This window comes from Sinohyriopsis cumingii, chromosome 17, assembly GCF_028554795.1.
Source record: "Sinohyriopsis cumingii isolate HCF-2022 chromosome 17, ASM2855479v2, whole genome shotgun sequence".
NCBI lineage: Eukaryota > Metazoa > Mollusca > Bivalvia > Unionida > Unionidae > Sinohyriopsis > Sinohyriopsis cumingii.
The window spans coordinates 97,189,251-97,215,647 of record NC_142977.1 but is presented as its reverse complement, the minus strand read 5'-3'; the positions used below and the strand labels follow the sequence as shown (position 1 = coordinate 97,215,647).

The window sequence follows — 26,397 nt, the reverse complement described above, 5'->3', positions numbered from 1 at the left end:
CTTTCAGTAATAGGGTCAAAGGTCAAGGTTGCTGTGATTGAAAGAAGGAAAATGGTTTGCACACTGCAAGTCCTGGTATACGCGCAGACCTGGACCAGATTTTGTGGATGGCTTGTTCTTGGGGTAAATAAGAAGCCTGTCTACAAAACTGCTGTACCCCTGTTTATGTGTCAGAAATCATTCTCATGCGCCTGAAATACAAATATAGATTGTGAAAGAAATTGTTTATTTTACATTTGTAGAAAGAATCTAACATATGTAAAATAAATGTTAATCTATGTTTGTAAAATTCTAATTCATTTATATAAAATAGCTTTTAGCTGCACTTTTACTAGATCAAAAGAGCTTATTTATGTGATGGTCTGTTGTCCGTTGTCCATCCTTCCATTAACATAAATTCCTGGAAATTCTTTTCAGCCAGTAGAGCATCAGTCCCTTTGAGGGACTCTTGTTTTCCCATATCTGAAATAAAGTAGTACTAAATGTGAAAATAGGAATTTATGCTAAAACAACTTTATGTGTGTGTGTGTGTGTGTGTTTGTGTGTAATCAATTAGCTTAGGTATTTTTAAATTCTTGAGCTTGTTTTGATTTGTATTCTTTTCTGTTTAGACCAAACATTTTTTTAAATCCACATGCCCTAAAAATGTTGTTAAGGAAGCAAATCAAACTTGTATTTCATAGTGTTTAGTTTGGCCATTTATTGCAATGACATACCAAGAGACCAAAGCTGAACCAGTTTCTTATTTATTTATTCTTGATCTAAACGTTGAAAATCTAACTTTGAGTAAGTTAGTGTGAAGTTTACTTAATGTTTACTTGGTCATTATTTGGGTACAGGATTCAAAATAGCATAGATCCCTGATTCTACCGTTAATGTGTCAAAACTATCCTTCCCAGGGTTTGGAACTTATGTGTCTGAAAGCTATCTCTCCCAGGGTTTGGAACTTATTCCTAGACACAGAAACTTTAACCATGTATCTTGACCAAAGTTGTTGGATGGTTTGCATGTTGGCTAGAAGGAAGCCTGATAGTCACAGGGAGGGTAGGTGTACATGGACATGATAATGCATGGCTCCCTGTTTCTGCAGCAGTAAGGTTAGTATGCTTCTAGGGTTTGAGACCTAAATACAGAAAATCTTAAACCAATTTTTTAACCATTGCCACCACCAATGGACAGTAAAACTGAACATCTAGGTCTAACTTGTGCTAAATCAGAAAAGATAACCATGTACATGACAAAGAAACAATGTTACATTATGCTTTAAAATTATTCACTTGTCCATCCTACAAAAGACTATCATAGTCCAGTAAATCTACCATGTATATTTTGATGTTAAACATATGAAGCGACCTTTTGAGGTCAGTTACCTCCACCAATTTCAGCTGATGCACAGTGCACCACTGTTACATGTTATTGGTTAGTTAGCATTACATAATAAGGGAGGCAGCTCATGAAATCCAATAGATGTCTCTATGACAAAACACTTAAATATCTGATCAATCCATTAATATGTAGATAGGTTAACATATTGGAACCGTGACTAGTGAAGATGGATATTTGATGGCATTCATTTGTTTTAGCTACATTAATAAGGTTAAATCACTTATGGCACATGTACATTCTTTCATCATGTTTAGTAATTATTGAAAATGTTTATTTACAAATGTACACATGGGCAATATCCATTCTTTGGTTAAATTGAATAATGCTTATGCCTTGTTCTCTGTTGTCTGTATATATATAATTAAGCTGGTCAGTTCAGCATGTTTTTATCAACTTAAAAGGTTTCGTTTTCAACAAATGTTTCTTTATTGAATAGATAATAAATAATGCTAGTTTGCTTTTATGATACATACTTCAAACTTGAAGAGCTATCCGTTTAATTTTGTAAATTTATTCTAAACATAAGAATAGATAATGAAATGTACTACCACATGTTTTAAATTAAAATTTAATTGATCTATTCATATTTTGTTTAGTATTATTCTGCTAATTAATTTTTCTTGTCTTATTGTTACAGAAATATCTTTGAACCAGTAGAACCTCTGGACAGAAAAATGCAAAATATAAGCTGGACACAAATTATCATTTTTATAGCAGTTTGTCTTCTGAGTTGTCTCCCATTGTTTGAATCCAGAGGAAGTGCTTTATACAACATCAATTCACACAGATTTCCAAAGGTCTCAAATCATCATGAAGTGGACCCTGGTGAACCTCTTTTTTGACCCCTTACATTGAAAGTGGGCAGATTGATAAAGGTTAGTATTTGTCTGATTGCTCCTGACATGAGGATTAATGTGTAGTAGGTTTTAAAAGTTTGATTTTACATCTGTTTTAGAAAAATTTGTGACACTTGACAGATCCATGATATTTGAATGCAAATTTTTTTGAGGTGGAGAAACCCGTAGAACTTGATTGAAACCAATGGTTTCGGATTGGACCACTGAAATGGAGATCAAGCATGCTGCTGCCAGGTCAGCCAGGTCACATGTGAAACAATATGGAAAACAGTTTGATCAATTGAAATTTAATACATAGATAAAATGGCAAGATTATATTTGATATATAAATTTATTTTTCACATTGCTTTCAGATTGTCACTAATTTTAGCAGCATTTAATAATAATGAAAAATCTTACTGTATGTATTCATTAATAAGTCCAACTGCAGACCATAGACCCAGATATGTTGCCACATAATGCACCAGCAGATCTGGGTCTTTGCACCATTAGGAGTAATCAGTAGAACAAACAACATAGACTCGGATCTGCCCATGCATTATACAATGGCTGAGTTGGAGTTAACTTATAAGCATGTATATATGGTAGGTCAGAATATTTTACATCCTACTGAGCAAATTTACATTTTATAATAAATTGTTGAGTAATAGATTTCGTAAAGCTACTGTACTAGTGTGACAATATTTTCTTCAAACTATGCATTGTATTGTATCAAGTGCTGAAAAAGAGGTTATAGTATTAGTAGTCTGGTGACTTGTATATTTGTGTCATAACAATATACTCATTATGTTTTAAATTATTGCAAGGGTAAAATAGTATTGTCATTGTTACTTCAGTTTCTAGTCCTGGACTGCAACTTTTTGAGGGAAGCAGTCCTGGACTGCAGCGTTTTGAGGGAAGCAGTCCTTAACTGCAACTTTTTGAGGGAAGCAGTCTGGACTACAACTTTTTGAGGGAAGCAGTCTGGTCTGCAACTTTTTGAGGGAAGCAGTCTGGACTGCAGCTTTTTGAGGGAAGCAGTCCAGGACTGCAACTTTTTGAGGGAAGCAGTCCTGGACTGCAACTTTTTGAGGGAAGCAGTCCTGGACTGCAGCGTTTTGAGGGAAGTAGTCCTTAACTGAAACTTTTTGAGGGAAGCAGTTCTGGACTGCAACTTTTTGAGGGAAGCAGTTCTGGACTACAACTTTTTGAGGGAAGCAGTTCTGAACTGCAACTTTTTTGAAAATCCTGTGGAGAACCTTGAATGTAAATTGATGGTACAGTGGAATTACAAAATTAATATTGTTATTTTTTAAGAGGAAAACAATGAAGAAATGTTGATTTAAATTAAAAGTTCAAACCAGAAAGAGAAATTCCAGTCTAAGTTATTTTCACTTTGTCATCGGCTCAAAAGAGTGCTGTATTGGACAAAAGTTTTACCCCATGACTATGATTTCCTTGTCTTTGTGTCAATGCCAACATTGATTCTATTATTCATTTTATCCTTTCAGCCAGACAGTTGAGTCGAGTTGGTCCCCTTGGAGAACTAAGTCTGGAAAGTTATTCTGGGTTCTTCACTGTTAATAAGAACTACAACAGTAATATGTTCTTTTGGTTCTTTCCAGCACAGGTATTACTAAAATGGTTATTGATGAATAAAAGTTGTGCATCATTTATGAACATGCACTATTGAATCTCCATGAAGTTGAATCAAGAATGCTTATATAAATACCTTTTACTCATTTGAATAATCTAGTACATAGGATGCAGTAAATTTGTGGGAAGAATGATTGGAATTAATTTTCTAGATGTTCTGTAATGTTCAGGAATTTTGGGTGGGTGAAGGGACATGGATAGCAGAGCAAATATAAAAATCTATAATTACAAAATTGTTCTTGGTTTAGCTTTGCAAACTGTGTGATAAAAATGTATTTGAGTTTACTTTTGTGTTTTAATAGTAGAATCACATTTGTGTAATTGGTAGGAGAATCCAGAAGATGCCCCTGTGGTACTGTGGCTGCAGGGTGGACCAGGCAGTTCATCACTATTTGGACTCTTTGTGGAGAATGGACCATTCATGGTGACAGTGGATGGAAAAGGTCAGTTCATTGCACAATGATTTCCATACAACTGCAAATTATTAGAGGCTGCATGTATAGTTTGCAGCAAGAGTCTTATTATCTCCCTTGGACAAATATGTCTGCCGTGTTATGGTCAACCTCTAATAATATTTATAATGATCAGAATTGTAGAACTGTAACTTTGTCACACATAAAGAGTAGGACATGAAATAAATTGTATCTACATAGACATATATTTTGTTACAAATTTACAGTGATTATTATATGTTTATCTTTTCTTGAAAGATTGTATTTTTGTAGGAAATCATTATTTCATATAAGTAATAATATAAGTAATATTTACTGTAATAAAATCATGTAAATATTAGCAAACATTTTACTTCAGAATTTGGTTTCTGTTGATTGAATCGTGTTGAAAGACATACTTGTCTGTAGAACACAATACAGTCTACTTCATATATAAAATGCAAAACACAATTATTTCAGTAGCCAGATTGGTGTACATATGTGCTACATTTTTCAAGACAAAGATGAATTTTTGGCTAAATGAGTGGAACCCTGCAAAACTAAATTGAGGAACTCCTGAATGGAGTTTGACTTTGAGAAGTGCAGCAATAAGGAGGAGCATTTGACTTTTTTGGACATACTGCAAACACAAGAAACATCACGCATCATATTTGCTGCTCCCTCACAGATATGCAGATACAAAAAGATCATTTTTTTGCTGGGAAAAATCAACAAAAATCTTCGGGGATGTTTGAACATCTAGTCTTAAATGATTATTGACATGAACACAAATGACAATTGTATTACCTTTAACTCCCCCCTCCATCCACTGAACTACTGACAGCAGCAATGGCTGCAACAGATTAGGAAAATACTTCACTGTCCAACTGATTGTAATGACAGAAACTTCTTGTCTATATTTATGGCATGTGTGTGTGTGTGATTAGGATTTTTAACATAGCTGTAAAAAAATTTCAGTCATATCGCTGCGATGTCTGCAGTATGGCAGTTTTATAGTGATGTCTAGCACTGGGGCAACATGCCGCAGACATGTAGCATGATGTCCCACCCAGTCACATTATCCTGACACTAGGCCGACCTGTCCTAACACTAACCTCTTAAAGCTGAGCACCAAGTACCATTTTTGTAAGTCTTTGGTATGACTCAGTCAGGGTTTGAACCCACAACCTCCCGCTTCCAAAGGCAGATGCTCTAAGCACTAGGCCAACGGAGCCATATGTTTATGACTCTTAATGTGTGTGTATATATATATATATATACATATATATATATATATATATATATATATATATATATATATATATATATATATATATATATATATATATATATATATATATATATATATATATATATATATATATATATAATGTTTGTGTGGTTCTGTTACATGAGTGTGGGAACATGTGTGGGGACAATATGGGACAATGCTAAGTGTACCAATTATTTTTGTTAGCATGTTAATGCTTCAAAGAAAGTAGATAGGAATTTCCAGTAATTTTTTATAGGCTTATTTGAAAAGACAACATATTCTCAGTTGGATAATGTTGTTTTAAGGCCACATGCATTGACCCCACCCCTTGGGACCTGAAAGCACACTTTTTTAGTCCCCTTAAAACCTTCTCAACATTGTCTTGGAATTTGGCGGGTATGGTAGCATTATTTTACTTTGCTAAATCTTGTTGTTTGACAGTATGATATTTATAACTTATGAATTTCAATCAATCTAAATTAAAATTAAGGTCTGATTGGTCTTAGATACTAACCGGATTTCAAAATTAATATCTAGTTATTGGGACTTCCTAAGGTTTTTGTTATTTTAGTTGTTCCATGTAACCAACAAAAATATTCAGTTTTTTATTATATACTCTCAAGTGTATTTTTAATGAATTTAACAGTATAGTAAGTGTGCACGTATAGAAGCTGTTTTAGAAAGTTTTAAGGGGCATTTTTGGACCAAAGACTTTCTGAGGTTGTCAAAAGCTTTCCAAGTGTTTGCTCAGTAAAACTTTCTCTTGAGTAATAAAATAAATAGGAATAAATTGATATGAATATTGTGCATCTCAAGCTTCCTACAGCAAGTGCGTATGCCAGATAATTCACATTTTGTATCAATAACCTGTTAACTCCACTAGCTTTATCATACAACGTAATGATGTCATTAAAAGTGACTTTTTATTCTCTGATAACTCCACTAGCTTTATCACATAATGTAATGATGTCATTAAAAGTGGCTTTCTATTCTCTGATGACTCCACCAGCTTTATCACACAATGTAATGATGTCATTAAAAGTGACTTTCTATTCTCTGATAACTCCACTAGCTTTATCACATAATGTAATGATGTCATTAAAAGTGACTTTATATTCTCTGATAACTCCACTAGCTTCATTGTACAAGGCAATGGGGTCTTTAATGTTGACTCTATATTCTCTGTTTTCAGTAAAGCTAAGAGACATCACATGGAACAAGAGGTATTCCCTGATATACATAGATAATCCAGTGAGTTTTTCTTTTCATTGTCAAGAATTAATGTGCCATATACTCTACCATTCCATACACATACTCTACCACTCTATACACATACTCTACCACTTCATTCACATACTCTACCACTCCATACATATACTCTACCACTCCATACACATACTCTACCACTCCATACACATACTCTACCACTCCATACACATACTTTACCACTTCATTCACATACTCTACCACTCCATACATATACTCTACCATTCCATACATATATTCTACCACTCCATACATATACTCTCCCACTCTATACACATACTCTACCACTTCATTCACATACTCTACCACTCCATACATATACTCTACCACTCCATACACATACTCTACCACTCCATACACATACTCTACCACTCCATACATATACTCTACCACTCCATACACATACTTTACCACTCCATACATATACTCTACCACTCCATACACATCTCTACCACTCCATACATATATTCTACCACTCCATACATATGCTCTACCACTTCATTCACATACTCTACTACTCCATACATATACTCTACCACTCCATACACATACTCTACCACTCCATACACATACTCTACCACTCCATACATATACTCTACCATTCCATACATATACTCTACCACTCCATACATATATTCTACCACTCCATACACATACTCTACCACTCAATACACATCTCTACCACTCCAAACATATATTCTACCACTCCATACATATATTATACCACTCCATACACATACTCTACCACTCCATACACATACTCTACCACTCCATACATATATTCTACCACTCCATACACATACTCTACCACTCCATACATATACTCTACCACTCCATACACATACTTTACCACTCCATACATATACTCTACCACTCCATACACATCTCTACCACTCCATACATATATTCTACCACTCCATACATATACTCTACCACTCCATACACATACTCTACCACTCCATACACATACTCTACCACTCCATACACATCTCTACCACTTCATTCACATACTCTACCACTCCATACATATACTCTACCACTCCATACACAAACTCTACCACTCCATACACATACTCTACCACTCCATACATATACTCTACCACTCCATACACATACTCTACCACTCCATACACATACTCTACCACTCCATACATATACTCTACCACTCCATACACATACTTCACCACTCCATACACATACTCTACCACTCCATACACATACTCTACCACTCCATACACATACTCTACCACTCCATACATATACTCTACCACTCCATACACATACTCTGCCACTCCATACACATACTCTACCACTCCATACACATACTTTACCACTCCATACACATACTCTACCACTCCATACATATACTCTACCACTCCATACACATACTTTACCACTCCATACATATACCCTACCACTGCTTACACATACTCTACCACTCCATAGATATACTCTTCCACTCCATACACATTTCTACCACTCTGTACACAAAATTCATGTTTCATTCTGATCTGAGAAAGTGTACAGAATATATGTAATTAGGACTTTGAAATATCATATAGATTTTCTGAACAAAACATAATCATAGGCAGCAACAACAACTTGTACACTGTACCACAATTTGTATCTGCTACCTGTTTATGTAACTGTTTCTTTTTTCTTAACAAGTATCCTTTATTTTTTGCATGCACATGTTGCATATCAATATGTGAAATGAATTGAACTTCAGCAGGGAATTCTTTATGAATGAAATTCATTATGTATGAACAATGAAGTTTTCATTATTTGTACTGAACAAATATTCAGAAGATTAAATATGTCATCTTGAAAATATCAAGCCGAAATTATCTTCTAGATATTTGAATCTAGGACATCCACTAAAAACAAAAGCTTTTTAAACAGTTCTGTTTCTTTCTTTAATCACATTGAACAAATTATGTTGTTTTCATATGAAGAACTAATATTAGTAATTATGACTTCAGGTTGGTACTGGATATAGTTTTACACAAGCTGATGCAGGATACGCAACAAATGAAGCTGATGTCGGAAGAGACTTGTACAGGTAGGAGAGTTCTTTCTATGTCATATCTGAAAGCGAGAAAGAGAGCGAGATTGTCTGTGTCTAATAGCCAGTGCATCATTTAGTATAAATAAATCAATTTATTAAGATCTTGCAATTAAATTAAAATCCGAAAATATATCTAGAAATGTATCATATTGTTCTACAAATACGTATATTATTTACACTATGAAGAAATGGTTTATACATTTAATTACCTAGCATGAGAAAGCTTGCCAGTAGCTTCTTGTGGGTTGGTGGTTCTTTCCAGGGTTTTCCCAGGTTCTTCCTCGACCATTTATTCTGGCCACCATGTATAGCCTCTCTTGTGCTGAAAAATGGCATCAAATCCTACAACAGCAACAACATAATTACCTAGCAGATATTCTATTTCATTACAGTACTAATGTTGGTTTATAATAATTGTATGTTTATATGTCACAGTGTGGAATAACACTTTTCAAGATCAAATAAAAAAGTCTGTAAGTGTGTAATAAACAATTATATTCTTGTGTGATGAACAGAGTTATAACAGGTGTTCATTTTAAATATAATATTGCATGAAATTCTTTAATTACTAAAATATGCAAGCAGTCTGATGTATGTATTCTCCTTGGATTGAAATATAAGCTTTGTGTGATAAAGCTTGATGTTATATTGTGTGCATGCTGCATAATTAATTTAATAACACTGCATTCATTTAAACTGTTTCATTATTTGCAGCTGCCTCTATCAGTTCTTTACTGTCTTCAGTGAATATCAAAAGAATGATTTCTATGCCACTGGGGAGGTAACTTATCCAGAAATAAAATATCCATCACTCAACTAAGAGCAAAAAAGCCATTCTCCTGTCATTTGTTTTTGCCACCTATTATACCCCTTTCTTGCCTGCCATCAACAGTTTGGCTGCAACATAGGTCTTCAAATGATATCTATGACCATACAGCATTTATGTTTTTTTTTGTACAAAAAACATTTGTTTTAGGATGCCACATCTATTCCATCAGGTATTGATAAAAAGTTGATCTCATTTTTGTTTTCTTTTAAAAAAAATTGTTTGCTGCTGATTCTGCTACATTTTTTTATTTTAAATTTTGTTGAAATTTAAACTCCTCAGCCATCAACAAAGTTAGATGTTTTGTGATAAATGTTCGCTAAAGTTTGATGGCTTTTGTTGTGCATATTTATTATTAAAAATTTCTTATAGAATTTATTTATGCAGAAATTTTATCTACAGCCTATCTGGACTCTCAGAAATCGTGAATTTGAAAAATTTTACAATTTAAATTTTACTAGGTTGTCATGAAATACATAGATGACAATAAAAGAAACTCACAGTTTTCATCGCGGTTGCTTGGTTGGTACCAGTTATATGGTATAAAAGTTCTAAAATTAGCTTGGAAATGAGTATTGCTACGATGCAAAGCAATTACAAAGAAGTCCTTAGTAAGGTCATTGCTGTGTCATAAAAACTTTATTATTATTATGGGCATGAGTTAAGATTTATTCATAGTAGTATATGCAAGTTCCTGTATCTGTTCAAATATGACAGTGTGCATATCTTTTCGGTCTTGTATAAAAAATAAAATATTGTTCACAGTTTTTCAACATGGCTTACATTAGCAGTCTTACCTTTTTATATATCTTATGCTACTACCCTATCTGTCTGTCTCTCCAGTAACCTTTCCTTTCCTGCACTATGATTTTAGTTCCTCAGCTTGTACCATTAGCAAAATATGTTGATTGCTTTTACTTTTTGTAAGTAAGAAATCTGTTGATTTTATGATGAAAATGTCAATGGTCAAAGTTCGAAAGAATGAAAATGGTTTTGGCACAATTGCATTAGTTCTGCATCATATACCTGCATGGACTTTTGTAGATAGCTTGCCCTAGGGTTAGGGAAGAAGGCTATTGACCTTTTGTCAGATTGTCCAATGTTCAGGTAATTGACACTAAAAGAAGAAAAATGGTTCTGCACCATAACATTAGTTCTACATCATGTCATCCTGACCAAACTTTGTGGATATTTTGCACTTGGGTGAGAAAGAAGCCTATTTAATTTGGGTTGAGAAAGTCAAATGCCAAGGTTGCTATGACTGAAAAACAAAAACAGTTTCTGCACAGTAACATTCGTTTTCAACCTCAGACCAATACCAGTCTTTGCAAAATTACTTGCACCTTGGGTAAGGATCAAGCCTTTCAATTTTAGGTCTGCATCACATGTCTAAATCAGTCTTTGCAGACAGCTTACACTTTGGGGAGGCAATTAGCATATCAAGTTATGAAATGCCAAGATCAATGTAGCTGAAAGAAGAAAAATGTTTTTTGCAGAATGTGGATAAGTTAGGTAACAAAGATGCTTTTGAATTTGGCGGTCTAAGGTCATTGTCACTGACTGAAAAAGAGCAATAATTTCTGAACAGAAATTTCAGTTCTTGATAATAAAAAATAATGTTTTCAGTTGTAGACTGCATACTTTGACCAAAGGTGCTGTAATTGAGACTCATTGATCAACACTCTCCTGAATCAGCTATGTCCTTATAGTTTATTTACAGGGAGCTGTTAATCAATTTGCTATTCACTGTACTCTTGTTTGCATCTTACCACTTTAATTTTAACACATGTATATTTTTTATTATATAGACTCCTGTCATTTTGTTTTTTAGTTGGAGTGAAATTTGTCTGTTTTCCGTTCTCAGGAGAGGTGTACTGCTGTATGAGAATACATATTTTGTTTGAATTTCTTTGGTTTATATTTTTGAGAGTTAATGTATTCAAAGGTTTCTTGTCCTGGAGTTTGTACCCTTAAGTGTGTTCTTTTGTTTCAGTCATATGCTGGCAAATATGTCCCTGCCATCTCCTACTACATCCACATGAAGAATCCAACAGCAGCCATGAAGATAAACATGAAAGGCATGGCTATAGGAGATGGTCTTACTGACCCAGAAACTGTAAATATTCCCACTTGATATTTGTCTTGTCACCTGATCACATGTTTGTACAGTTAGTATGACATTGATGGTGTGTTCAACATGTCATCTGATAGCATATTTGTATGGATAGCATGACATTGATGATATGCTCAACTTGTCATCTGATAGCATGTTTGTACAGTTAGTATGACATTGAAGATATGCTCAACATGTCATCTGATAGCATATAATTATATACAGTTTGTATGACATTGATGATATTTTCAACATGTCATCTGATAGCATATTTGTATGGATAGCATGACATTGATGATATGCTCAACATGTAATCCGATAGCATATTTGTACAGTTTGTATGACATTGATGATATGCTCAACATGTCATCTGAGAGCATATTTGTATAGTTACACAACTCGTGGGATCCCTTTCCAAGCCACTTTGACAGCTTGATGTAGATGGAAGTGGCATACTTTTTTTTATATACTTTCCTCCATTGTTTAAACAGTAATATCTAAACTTGCTTATTAGTCTGACTGCAGACTGAACAGACCCAGATTTGCCATCACATATTGCACTGGTTGATCAGGGTCTATACAGTTTGTTAAGAGTAATCAGTAGAACAAAATACTTTTATATCTGACCTGCTGGCACATTATATGATAACAAGTCAGGTTCTATGTTGTTTGCATTTGGACTATACTTATAATCAAGTATATGCAGTAATTATTTGACAGCTGTGACAGGAGATGAAGGTTAGGATGGCGTAGGATTTTACTTGTACAGTCCTTCATTGATCTGACAGTTCACTTATACAGTTGTCATCTGTCCACAATGGTTTCTGCTTGATTACGACACATGGACACGGACAGAATTTTGCTGTATTCATAGTCCATACTTGGGGTCGTTTCAGTAGAAATAGTCACCCCAGTGCCTGAGCTTCACTGATGTCGCAAATCACAATTTTTTTTCCTTATTGGTGACAAAATATCCCATCTGGCAATTTTTGGGTGACAACATTTTTGGCTTTTGAAAATTGTATATAGTCTTGGGTTTGGAGTTAAGAAATTCAAAGGCACCATGACAAAAAGCTGCAGACTTGGATATAAAATTGCACTGTAATCTATTGTTACATATACAAATCCTTTGTTCATATTGACAAACCACCCTAACATGGCATAGTTATATTATAATCCACTATGCTGATGTCTGGCCTTAGTACTCTGTGCTGGAATATAACCCAAATAGTCATGCTACCTGACTAGCAAAAATCAACCAACTCAGAAGGTGGGAACAGGAATGACTACAATCTACCAGATGATGGCATTTTTTTTTCTTTTTGAAAAAAGTGCCAGAAAAAATAGATTTGGTGCCAGAAAAAATAGATTTGCTGAAACTTCAAAGAAAACTGATTACCTCTGAATCATCGATCGTTTTGTATATATACTAAGCAAACGAAGATAAACAAACCATCTCCATCAGTGTTTTACAGTTATTTGATATTGCTACAGCAATAATAAACAGGCATTTGTTTGGTCCTTCTAAGAGGGCCTTTAGCGGTGCCTTCAATAACACATGAACCATCATCAATGCAAGCTGAAGACCTTTGATCAAATTATGTCAGCAACAAACTTAAATAAAAGCATTGTTTCATTTTTCATAGTGATTGGAACATATTTATTGTGCTGTGAAAGTTTGCTGTTTGCAAAAAAAAGTTCATGCTCACAATCGCTACCAATGGCGGCATAAAACCCAAATTAAAGTTCCAATATTTTGAAAAAATGGATCTCTGGCCATTGAGTTAAATGAAGGTGGTACATCCCGCAAGAATGTTAAACTTTTTAATTAGTTCACATATTTTCATTTCCCTATGAATAACCTCATCCCCTTGGTTGCCTCAGCATCATGGTAGTTGTCTCTGGCTGACCAAAATCTAGGTAAATTTAAGTACATGTACATGTAGCATATAAACAACTATGCAGCCACATTTTACTAGGATAATAAATATCAGAGTGAATTGTTACGTGAACATGACAATGGGATGTAGATCAGACTAGGACTACCATTTGTTATATATACGTTTTAGCTGTGTTTTCTAACAGGATTTGACTGATACTTGAATTTTTAACATATGAACTAATACTCAAATTCATGGATATTTCATATGCATGTATTTTATTTAACACATTGTGGAGTGTACTACACAAATTTAAGTTCTCAATATACAAGTGTATTTCTGACCTATTGTCTTCATTTAATCAGAATTTCCATTTTTTTTCTCTGCATAAATCCTAGTCACTGCTGAAAGGTCATCTCTTAAAAATTTTACTTGTATGTGAAATTTAAATTTATTTTCAGCACCACCCCCACTTATCTAAATGTTAGCTTATGTCAGCAATATTACCTTGATGCTGAGGATGCTGAGATAAACAAATAATATTGTATTATGAAAATAGTGACATTTGTAAAAGAAATTGTCAACAGAATATTGAGGTTGGAGATTTTTTTGGCAACTACTTTTTTAAAGCCAGCACCAACCTAGGGTTTGCTCACATATGCAGAGAAAGCAAACTTGACTCTTCTTTTTCTTGAGTCAACATCAACCCATTGTGCCTTTAAGGCCAGTGAGAGCTTTCTTTTTTTGAGCACATTATGACTTCTTGTGCCTCATTTGTGTTAAAAAAGAGAAGTATTAAGTTGACTAAACAGTGTTGTACCCTAAAATTTGGGTCTCATGTCGACCATGACATTATTATGGAGATAGCCTGTTATGTTCATACTTTCTGGGACAAGATTTTTATCCTTTACTGATAATGTGGATACAAAACATAAATTATTCACTCTTGAGTAAACTTTACTGGAGTAAAGTGCATTTATATATGTTTCTGATATGGTTGTTCATATCTGTGTTGAAACCCGTAGTTCATTTAAAAGGCAGATCACAAGATGATTCTACTGGTATTCTCATGACATTGCATTTTTTCAAGAAAATGGATTCATGCAAATTGATTCTTTTGCAAATGGCAGATGGTTGCTTGTAGCAGAAGTTGCTCCAATCACGTTTACTGTACTTTAATCTGTGGATTGAAGAAGAGGTCATGTTGTTTCCATAGAACGAAAAAGATTGATTGGGTCTTTTAATTTGTTGTTTTTAGAAACTACAAAATTATAAAAAAATTGTACTTTATGAAAACTAGTGAATTTACAGCCAAATGATAAATCATACGATGTAAAGCTACTGTACAGTGTTGGAAGTTAATTGTCATTTTATTGATTATTTTCAAAGTATTCATTTGAAAATGTAAAGTTTTGATAAATTTACCTGATTGCAGATGATATCGGAGTATGCTGGCTTCATGTACAGCCTTGGTCTGCTTGATGAAAAACAAAAGATATACTTCCAGTCGATGACTGACCAGGCTGTGGCCTACATTCATGATAAACAGTTTCTCAGAGCTTTGCAGGTGAGATGTGCCCATCTAGTAAAGAGGCATAAAGTCGCACAAAATAACCTGAACTCACTAAATCCAGTAAAATGTCCATTATTAAGAATTCACAAAATCAGTATTGTCATACAGTCTTACAGTTATCATATTTTAAAAACTAATTATAACATGATTACAGGTATCATACAACATTATTATGAACTAATTAAAACATGACACAGTTTGGTCTTATAATGCAGCATTCTGTTAACTGATTTGATTTTGATAACTTTCAACAAGTACATATGCACCAGAGTTGTTAGAATTTCATTAAAATATACACATTAATTTTGTTGTCTCTTAAGATTTTTACATATAAGTAAGTTTTTACTTATTTACTTATAAATAAGAGAATTTTTTGGACATATAATTTTCTAAGGATTTAAAAGGTGTCCCACAGCTTGCAAATTGATTTTTTTTAATGTATCCCAGAACATATAGTGCACAAAAAAATTACTTTAAAATTAATTTATGGCATCCCAACAAATATGGTGTACCAACATATAAGATGAATACAGTAATCCCCTGTTTATAATAGATCATTTTTCATATCTAGTCACAATAACGTTCTGTGACTCAGAAATCACACAAAAGTTTAAATAAAAACAAATGAAAATGGACAAAAAACTACTCACATAGTGACCCAAGCATTGGGATAAGAAAGTTGAAGACATGTGCCACAATGACAAGTTCACCATTCTTGTTGAAAATCCTGTCTCTATTGAAGTCAAAACTCCCGATTAAATTTGGGAAACCACCCGCTTTGTCCTGTGCAGACTTCTGTTCTGTCACATGACTGTGTACTAATTAAACCCATAATGAATAATTTAGACAGATTTTTGTGTACTGTTTTGTAAAGATAAAAAAGATCATTAATTATTTGATTAAAATAGAATACATGTATACTAGATTCTGTACAAATGCAATAGTTTAAGAGCTCAAAACATGTAAGTGATCTAATGCTATTACTCTTTTTTGCATAATGTTTCCTGTTTCACTCTTCATTTAATTGATTCTACTCATTTTTTTCTTTTCAGATATTTGATTCACTACTTCTTGGAACCAGATATCCCTCTTACCTGTTTAATGTCACAGGAACCAAAAATTATTACAACCTTTTACTGACTGAGGTAAAGTGTGTGATTATTATTTCTGACTGGTACATAAAGATAGAGAAATATAGGCAATACAGTTTTTGTGCTGATTATAGCAATAAGGTGATCACCTTTACTGATACTAAAAGCCATCTGACATTAACAAACTCCTCACTGGCATAAAACTCACTCATACTGTGTTATGTGACTTTGCAAATTTGATTGAAAAGTCAGAGATGCCTTTTGACAAGCCATGAAACACATAACAAATAACTAGGGTATTAAACTGAAGATGCTTTAGGATATGAAGAAATTCACATATACGGCAAATGTGATATAATCAGTGTCAGATTCTAACCAGGAGCTAAGACAGTATTAAATCAGTTTATCCTAATTATTTCTATTCTTCTGTTTTGTTCTAATAATTTATTCATCTTTTAATAACTGTGTGAATATGCAAAACTCAACACAAATGTAAATTGTTGGTATTAAATCATGCCGCATTTACACATTTCATCACATGCAGTTCATGTTCTGAGCTGTAGTTATTTGTAGCAAGTGTCATGGCTGGGTAAATTGTTTAAGTTATTTAGAGTCTCAATGTTAGGAACTTTTCAAAACTTTTTTAAATGAAAAAATTAGTTTAATTTATCACAAATTAACTTGTTAGTTTGTGTGTATTTACTGATTAATAAATGTTGATTTATTATCAAAATTTCATACTTGCAATCTGTGAGATTGCCACTGCACTCTGTTAATTGTTTACCTTGATTACACAAACACTGAACTTTGTAGAATAGACCAATCATACATGTAAATCTTGTGGCCATTTTTTATTAAAGAAACTTTTAGATAGAAATGGTCTAAAACTCCTTTAAAAATGATCATCCTGAAAGCAGGCATTGAAATTGTCAGCTACTATATTTACTTTCACAGTGTAGACAATATTACTGAAGACACAAATTATGCTTTCTGTTGCATAACACTTACCTTTAATCCTAGAATTTACTATTTATGAAAGAGAACAAAAAATGTGAATACTTTTTTGTTATTACAATGTGACAGCTATATACTTTGCATTCCAGGAGGAACATGTAATAAGGGAGTTTTTTTCTTGTCCTCATGCAATTAGTATTTCTTTGTTCCTGTAGATATTCTGTTTTTCACTTTTTTGTGTGTACATGTGTGATTTGGATTTATAACATAGCTTTAAAATAATTGTCAGTCATATCGCAACAATGTCTGCAGTGTTGCACTTTATAGTCTAGCACTGGGACATTATGCCACAGACACATAGCACGATGTCTCACCCCTTTACATTATCCTGATACTAGGCTGACCAGTCCTAATACTAACCTCTTAATGCTGAGCACCAAGTGAGGCAGCTGTAAAACCATTTTTATAAGTTCTGGGTATTCCTTTGCTGGGATTCAAACCCACAACCTCCTGCATCCAAGGCGGATACTCTAACCACTTAGGCCACCAGAGCAGTGTTATTCACTAGTAAATAAGGAAGAATTTTGTAACCGCATTGACATAATTTTAAAAAAGACAGTTACTGCAAATGCACTCTAGTATTCTTTCTAATGTGACATTAAATATCATCCGTTACATAAGATCATGGAGCCAATATTTCTGTTCATTCCCTTTACATTGTTTTACACTACTTATCCATAATATATTAGAACCTTCTGCCAAACAATTATCTCAAAACAGATGGTCTTACATAGCAGTGGTCTTTCAAGACAGGATTTACTGTAATAATAATAATGTGTTTGTACAAAAGAACATGTTTCTTCTGAAATGTCTGCAAATGTTAGCTACTGTAGAAAACTAGACTTAATATTTCTTCCCATAATTATTTGGATGCATGCAGGTCATTAAAGCATAACTCCTCCCCCCCCAAAAAAAAAAACAGAAATTAAACTCTTCCAATCTTGATATTATTGACTGTAAATTTTCAAAAGAAACTTAAAGATTTTTGTACACACTAACTTTGTCTTTATATATTTATTAATGATCTGTTCGTTAACATTTTATGTCTATATTTTATTAATGATCCATTCATTAACATTTTTTGTCAAACTGTATATGGTGCTAAGAATATTGTATCTATGAAAATTACATGGTTCAGGTTTACAGTGTGTCATGGTTTGTAATCTCAACAGTGCAGATGTAATTCGAGGTACAGATCATTGAAGTGGAGGAGTTGGGAGAAATTGTTACATGCATTGCCTCAGTTTTGCACATGCTGCCTCTGGTTATTGAACCTGGATCTACATTGTTACTAAAGGAATGTCACCACTTTGATACCTGGCCGAGTCATACCAAAGACTTACAAAAATGGTACTTATAGCTGCCTCGCTTGGTGCTCAGCATTAAGAGGTTAGTGTTAGGATTGGTCAGGATAGTGTGACTGGGTGGGACATCATGCTACATGTCTGTGACATGATGCCCCATTGCTAGGCATCACTATAAACTGCCACACTGCAGACATTATAGTGATATCACTCAAAAATTGTTAAAGCTATGTTACTAATCCAAATCACACACACACACAGTAAAGAAGTATGCTAACCACTAGGCTCTATCCTATTCTGATAATACTGCTTGAAATAACTTTTGATGAAATTGTTTATTCTCAAAAAGGGCCTGGAAAGTGCAGTAGTAAGACACTTGCTTTACAGTTCTCCTATCTCAGGCTTGATCTCTGGTTCAGGAATATGCAAGGACAAAAGTGATCCAGTTTCCTCCAAAATCAAAGACCAACAAACATTAATTCTGAGCTGTTATTAAGAGAATATGATACAAGTTGTTGGGACTTCTTGAAAAACTAATACTGATTAAATGAAAGCAAAACTTTACAAATTTATCTTCATGCTGCTTTTACAGAAACCAGCTGACTTTAATTACTATGTCAGTTTTGCAACCTCTGCAGAGGTTAGGAGGTCAATACATGTGGGGAACCTCACCTACAATGATGGTGAAGAGGTAAAGCTGCACCTAGCTAATGATTTCATGGATACAGTCAAACCCTGGGTTGCTGTTCTGATGGAGAATTACAAGGTACTCCCAACTAATGCTTACATTAAGTAAAAATTGTTCAACAGACTAATGGAAAGGGAAACTTTAGGATATACATATGTTTAAAATTCTTTTTCTGCACAGTCTGTAAGTTGTATGAACGAGGATTTTAATAAGAGAAACATAATCAATAAAAGTTCTACAAAGGCTCTGTAATTTAGTTTGCTAAAGTATGTTATGTATCAATTTAAAACTGTATTTCATTGCTGTTTAAAACAGGTATGCTGCATGTTTTCAGCCTAGTTTTCCACCAGTGGAACTATTTTATACAAATCACAAAAGTCAGGGTTTGTATTGACATGATAATGTCCATCCTGTGATCTGTCACCTTTTTCTTTCAAGACAATAACTTTTGACAAGATTTACCTTTGCCAAACTTTGTTGATGGCTTGCTCCTGGAGGAAGGAAGAAACATGTTGGTTTTAGAGTATGTCAAAGGTCAAGGTTGACTTAAAGAAGAGAAGTGTTCTGCATAGTACTCATGGTTCCACAGCACAGATGTGGACTAAACCTAATTGATGGCTTGTACAGGGATTAAGGAAAATGCTTATGATTTTTGGGTCAGAAGATCACAGGTCAAATGAAAAATAGTTTTGCAAAATAAAATGTAAGTTTGACCATTTACCTTCACCAGAGTTTGTTATTGGTTTACATTTTATGTAAAAAAGAAGGAAATTATCTTTTGGGTCAAAATATGAAGGGTCAAGGTTATTGTCCTTTTGAGCAGAAATATGGGTTTTTGCAAAATAACTTCAGTTTTAGATCATGTACCTTGACTAGCTTTTGCAGAGAATTTGCACTTCAGGTATGTAAGAGATGGCTGATTTTGGGTCAAGTTATCTAAGGTCAGGATCATTATGACTGAAATAAAACTCAATTTCACAGAATAAAATCTATTCTAGAGTAAGTTCCTTGACCATACCTTGTGGCTGGCTTGCATTTATGGTTAGAAAGAAACTTTTGGGGTCAAAGGTCATGGTAAGTCTAGTCAGAAAGTAGTGGTTTCTGCACAGTAAGTGTAGTTCACTGACTGCATACATTGACCAATACTCAAGGGCCTTGAGACCCATTTTTGAGTAATCTCCAGAGTCATCCTAACTATGTTAGTTCCTTGATAGAGTACTATGAAAATAAAATGCAGTCATGTAATGTACCACACATATACTTTTGTTGCCCTTGAACCTGTTGTAGAGAATCCCCCACACTCTGCCCAGACTGTAAAACATGGCAGTGTAACCTTTAAAAATCAACAATATTTTCTGCTCTTACAAGAAAATGTCACCGGAAAAAGTTAAGGTCGTCATGAAAACCTCTGTATCAACTGCCCTTCTTGCCGTAAGCCATTGGTGTCAAAATTATCACTATAGTTTGCAATACATGTACATTAATGGTAATTAAAGTGATGCAGCACAAAGTAATGTATGTTACCTGAAACAGTACTTGTATCACCTTATCAGTAATGTCATTGATTTTTGTCAGATTGCCAGTTTGTGCTTGAAAATAATGATGAGTTGACATAAGGGTTGCATCAATATTTCTCACAAGATCTATTTCATTGGGACATATTTTAGTGAGGTAGGCATTGTTCATGGGTTGTTATTTTTTTTTCATTCACCTAATACAGCTTCATGTTTCATTATTCATATTGAACAGTATACATTATGGCTTGTAAATATCAACAAACTTCACTTGAAGGGTAAAAGCATCATGTCCCAAGAAATAAAGGAATTACTATTGTGCCTGTCACAGTTGACTTAGGTTTTATGTCTTACTATGAATAATCCTGTATCTGTCGATATACTGAAGGGTGGTGCATATCTTTTTGTTGTTGTGCTATAATGCATTTTTCTAGAGTTAAATATATGTACTAAATATGATGAATCCTGTGTGTGCAACTGTTCCCAAAAGCATTGGATGAATTGACTGAAAACTTGGCTGAAATGATGTACATTAGAGTAACATGTGCATATTGTTCTGTCATCATCCCCATTTCTGGTGTTGTGCTCTGTTGCATTTTTGTAGAGTTGTCCTCATTTCTGGTATTATGCTCTGTTACATTAGTTGTGTCTCCATGTATGGTGTTATGTTCCTTTGTATTATTCTAGATTTGTCTCCATGTATGGTGTTCTGTTGCATTATTCTAGAGGTGTCCCATTTCTGGTGTTCTGTTGCATTATTCTAGAGTTGTCCCATTTTGGGTGTTCTGTTGTATTATTCTAGAGTTATCACCATTTCTGGTGTTATGCACTGTTGCATTATTCTAGAGTTATCCCCATTGCTGGTGTTATTCTCTTTTTCATTATCCTAGAGTTGTCCCGATTTCTGGTGTTATGCTCTCTTAAATTGTTCTAGAGTTATCACCATTTCTGGTGTTATGCACTGTTGCATTATTCTAGAGTTGGGACTATTTATGGTGTTTTGCTCTGTTTCATTTTTCTAGTGTTGTGTCACCATGTTTGGTGTTAAGCTCTGTAGCATTATTCTAGAGTTGTCCCCCCATGGTGTTAAATCTACTTAATCTATATAACTTGCACCATGCTTTCTAGAAAAATGGGGATGGTCATTCATGTCCTCTGGATGAAAGTAAAGTTGCATTTATATCTTACCCTTCATTTTTATATTCAGACTAGTTGAATTTGTCTCTTGCCCTTCATTTTTATGAACAGACTAGTTGAATTTGTCACTTGCCCTTCATTTTTATGAACAGACCAGTTGAATTTGCCTCTTGCCCTTCATTTTTATATTTAGACTAGTTGAATTTGTCTCTTGCCCTTCATTTTTATGAACAGACTAGTTGAATTTGCCTCTTGCCCTTCATTTTTATGAACAGACTAGTTGAATTTACCTCTTGCCCTTTATTTTTATGAACAGACTAGTTGAATTTGTATCTTAACCTTCATTTGTATGCACAGACTAGTTGAATGTGTATCTTGCCTTTCATTTTTATACACAGATTTTTAAAAAAAGCTGTAGTCAGTTCGTAAGTAAAAACAAAAAACTTTCAAACAGATTTCATGAGCTTCCTTTTATACTTTTCATTTGCCCCTGTAGGTTATGTTTTACAGTGGACAGCTGGACATTATTGTAGCTGTGCCCATGACAGAGGCATTCCTCTTAACAATCCCCTGGAGTGGACAGGATATATACAAAGAGGCAGACAGACTGATCTGGAAAATTAATCCTAATGACACAGAAGTTGCTGGTTATGTCAGACAAGCCAGAAACTTCTACCAGGTAAAGTGCAATTATGACACCAACACTGACATTTTTTAAGTGTCATGACATAAGTTTGATAAGAAATGCTAGAACATAAATTCTGTTAAAAGTCATATAGCATTTGTGTATATTTAATTTGTATTGTGTGGTTGACTTTTGTCCATAATTGAGGATAGGAGTTTATGCCTATCTGAATACTGTTGTTTTTTTTAACACCACATTATATTGCTAATTTTTGTCAACGACTGTAGAGAGTATTATTATTTGTAAGTAAGCATGTTTACTTGAACCACAGTTCAGGACATTGGTATTAGCCTCAGGAAAACATGGTCTACCTGTTCTTTGCCATGTAGCTTGCTAAAATTGAAGTATTAGACCAGATAATGTTGCCAACTTAGTATGTTCTGGAAATTAACTTTTGATCCTCATCCTGGCCCTCATATTGTGTTTTAAGTTTTTATATAAAGGTAATAATCAACAGAATTACTCATTCATATCTTAACATCAGTCTTGTGAGAAATCATTTTAGTTGTGTTTCAGTTAACATTTGACAGGATTTATTTATTTAAATTATTCATTAGAATTACAAAGTGCTTTTTTACTTTAGGACTAAGTCAATATATTGGGATTATTGTGAATTTATTTTAAACCATTTTGGATTATATCAATTTCATACATCAAGGCTTAGCACATCATCACTATTGGTACATCAGCACTTTCAAAATTGGTTCTGCAGAATACCACTGGAATTCATTTGGAATACTCTATACTTTTTGACTTGTGATAGAACTTTCATGACTATTTGAGACCTAATTCATAATACTGTTAGTTCATTTTAAATTTTCACTTTGTATTCTAGGGAAGTAAATTATTTGTTAAATTTTACAAAACTTGGTTTTGATCTTTTCCAGTTACTTAGTTTAAGACCATCAATTCCTAACGTAGAAATTAGAGCCAAATACCACATGCTTACATCTGAGCCATTATGAGAATATGCTTAACAATCCAAATACAATGATTACGTTTAAACCTGCTTTTCAGTAATTTAAAAGAATATGACAAAATGAAACTGACACCTTTTTCCAATATCTACTTTGGATTGCACAGAAGAAGTCCATTTCAAATAGTATGAATTTTAAGAAAATGTTATTATAACATTTAATGCTAGAGGGTTCTTTGTTGATAATGTTATATTATTGAGTGTTGCAGGTTTTATTGTCACCGCCTTGATCTGACTCACTTTAAACAATTTCATGATAAGTGTAACAACATGATTCTTTCTATGTAACCAGACTGATTTACTATCTTTGTTTTCATTTTCAAGGTGATTGTACGAGGAGCAGGGCACATGGTGCCATATGACCAAGCTGCCCGCGGGTGGGACATGATCCAAAGATTTATAGAAAACAAATCTTTTTTTGTAGGCAAAGGTCTTTCTGCATCATAATCTGCTAGAGATATTTAAAAAAAGAACAATATAAAGTACATAAATATTTCAGTATTACACACACAGACACACACACAAACACAGACACGCACATGCACAGACACACACTCACAGACAGAGAAACAGACACACACACAGAACCAGACACAAACACACACACACACACATGCACAGACACACACACTAATATAATAATAAAAGTATCCCTGTCCAAATAACACCCACTGTCTCATGAAATGTGTCCTAAATTGAACTTAATATCATTCTTTCCTCGTCAGATCTTGCCACTGGCACAAATTGTATTCTTGTGGGCTGGATCTCTTTTCCAGCTAATGGTCACTGGAAGTATTCCATTCATCTGTAGATAGGACAATTTCACGTCACAAATAAATTCATAGATATGATGATTCCAGTTTTAGAAGGAAATTCCAGACTTTGATCATGATTCCCAAAATCAAAGATTTTGGCATAAATTCATGCTTTTTATTTTAACCTAGTAAATGTGTATTTCTTTTAATTAAAACATTAGCTTACTTACTAGTATATGTAGAGAGAATTATTGATGATGTATCTGGTCTTCAATCAACTCAGAAGCTCTTAATTATGACTTACAATCAAAACTCCATATAGGTTATCCTCTCTTAGGCAATTTCTTGTCATTTCTTAAGGTGCATCGTACCATGTATAAATCTATGATTACAATTGCTGACTCTATTGTAATGCTGTATTACAACACTGCCTCACTAAATGAAGATTCTGTAAATTGTTTCAGTTGCCCAAACAAAAAATCTCGTATTGTAAGCTAACTCATTCTTGCAGAAGATGTATTACATTATTGCATGGCAGCCATGTCTCTCTTCTTGCTGCATTTCACACATCATAAGGGTTAACTCCCTTTAGGAGTGTACTGGGAATTTCAAAAACCGTTTATATTCTTTTGTTTGTAACTGCCGACATAAACATTAAATCAATATTCAAACCTACTTAGATTTATTATTGCCTTTATTGTTATATCTTTGATGTGAAATAGCATGAATAATTTTAAAAATTTCAATATTGAAAGCAAGTTAAAACAAATGGAAATAAACTACTTGCTTAATCTGCAACCTTTCTCTTCTAACAAAAGGCTCTACTTTGTGCACAAAAAAACTATTGTATCATTTCTTGTGTATTTCCATTGATTATTCAAACATTTTCTTATAACTTATTTAAGAAGTTCACATATTATTAGTAGGGAGGAGGATTTATGTTTTGATTCACTTCTCATCCATGTTGTTCAGTTCTGTACATTATAAGAACATCAGTGAATAATAAATTTTAATTAAGGAAGAGAGTTAATTTTATTTGCTAATGAAAACAACAGAACATTACAGCATCAGAAATATGACATTCTATAATAAAAAAACTGGGAAGGTCAATATGCCATTACAATTTACCTTGTTTCATGAAAATTCTTGATTTATTTTAAACTGTACAAGGGATTCCAAATTTTATATTTGCAGTTATCACATGTATGTAAGCTGAATTCATTATATTTTCACAATTTTTGATGTCATTGTATTATTTGTATTCTAATGTGCAAAAATAAACAGATTGCATATCTGGATTTGTTACTTTATTCAGAGTGATCATAGACTCTCTGTTATTGTACCAAAATACAATGGCCAAGATAATGATTTAATAATTTATAAAAATCCTTGTTGTTTTCAAACTTGCTCATGTTTTTCCCATACATGTATTTTGTCATGTATGAAGTCAGCCTGTCCATCCATCAGTCTATTTATTTATCTATATACCCCATTTGCTGTAAACTGTGGATTATCATTGTTATTCCCTGATTATAAATAAGGCAGGAATACATGGTATTGGGCTTGTCCATCAATTACATGTGTACATACTTATGTCCTGGGGGCCCCTAGTGGCTGAGTGGTCTAAAGCGCTCTCCGTTATGGATCACTGCCATCTCACCTCTGCTTGCGTGGGTTTGAGTCTCAGATTCGGCTAATGTGGGTATGTGAGAAAGCTTGCCAGTAGCTTCTCATTGGTCGGTGGTTCTTTTCGGGTTTTTCCTGGGTTCTTCCTCCACCATTAATACTGGCCGCCATGTATGGCCTATCATGTGCTGAAAAATGGCGTTAAACCCAACAACAACAACAACAACTTATGTCTTGTGTGCAAGTACTCCTGCATCTTTCCATGAACAGTGTTCAGATTTGGTTACTAACATCAGGTG

The 26,397-nt window shown here is 33.9% G+C and overlaps 1 pseudogene across 1 annotated transcript in view; it reads left to right on the top strand.

Annotated features, from left to right (window-relative positions):
- The window catches only part of LOC149779499 (putative serine carboxypeptidase CPVL), a 28,095-nt pseudogene extending 2,329 nt beyond the window's left edge, over positions 1-25,766 (top strand). Inside the window, exons 2-13 of the transcript XR_016415660.1 lie at positions 2,024-2,261; positions 3,734-3,852; positions 4,207-4,321; positions 6,775-6,833; positions 8,831-8,910; positions 9,631-9,697; positions 11,736-11,858; positions 15,171-15,302; positions 16,361-16,453; positions 19,310-19,483; positions 22,553-22,735; positions 24,042-25,766. The product of XR_016415660.1 is annotated as a putative serine carboxypeptidase CPVL (transcript). The remainder of the gene's footprint in view (positions 1-2,023; positions 2,262-3,733; positions 3,853-4,206; positions 4,322-6,774; positions 6,834-8,830; positions 8,911-9,630; positions 9,698-11,735; positions 11,859-15,170; positions 15,303-16,360; positions 16,454-19,309; positions 19,484-22,552; positions 22,736-24,041) is intronic.
- The last annotated feature ends 631 nt before the right edge of the window (positions 25,767-26,397 follow it).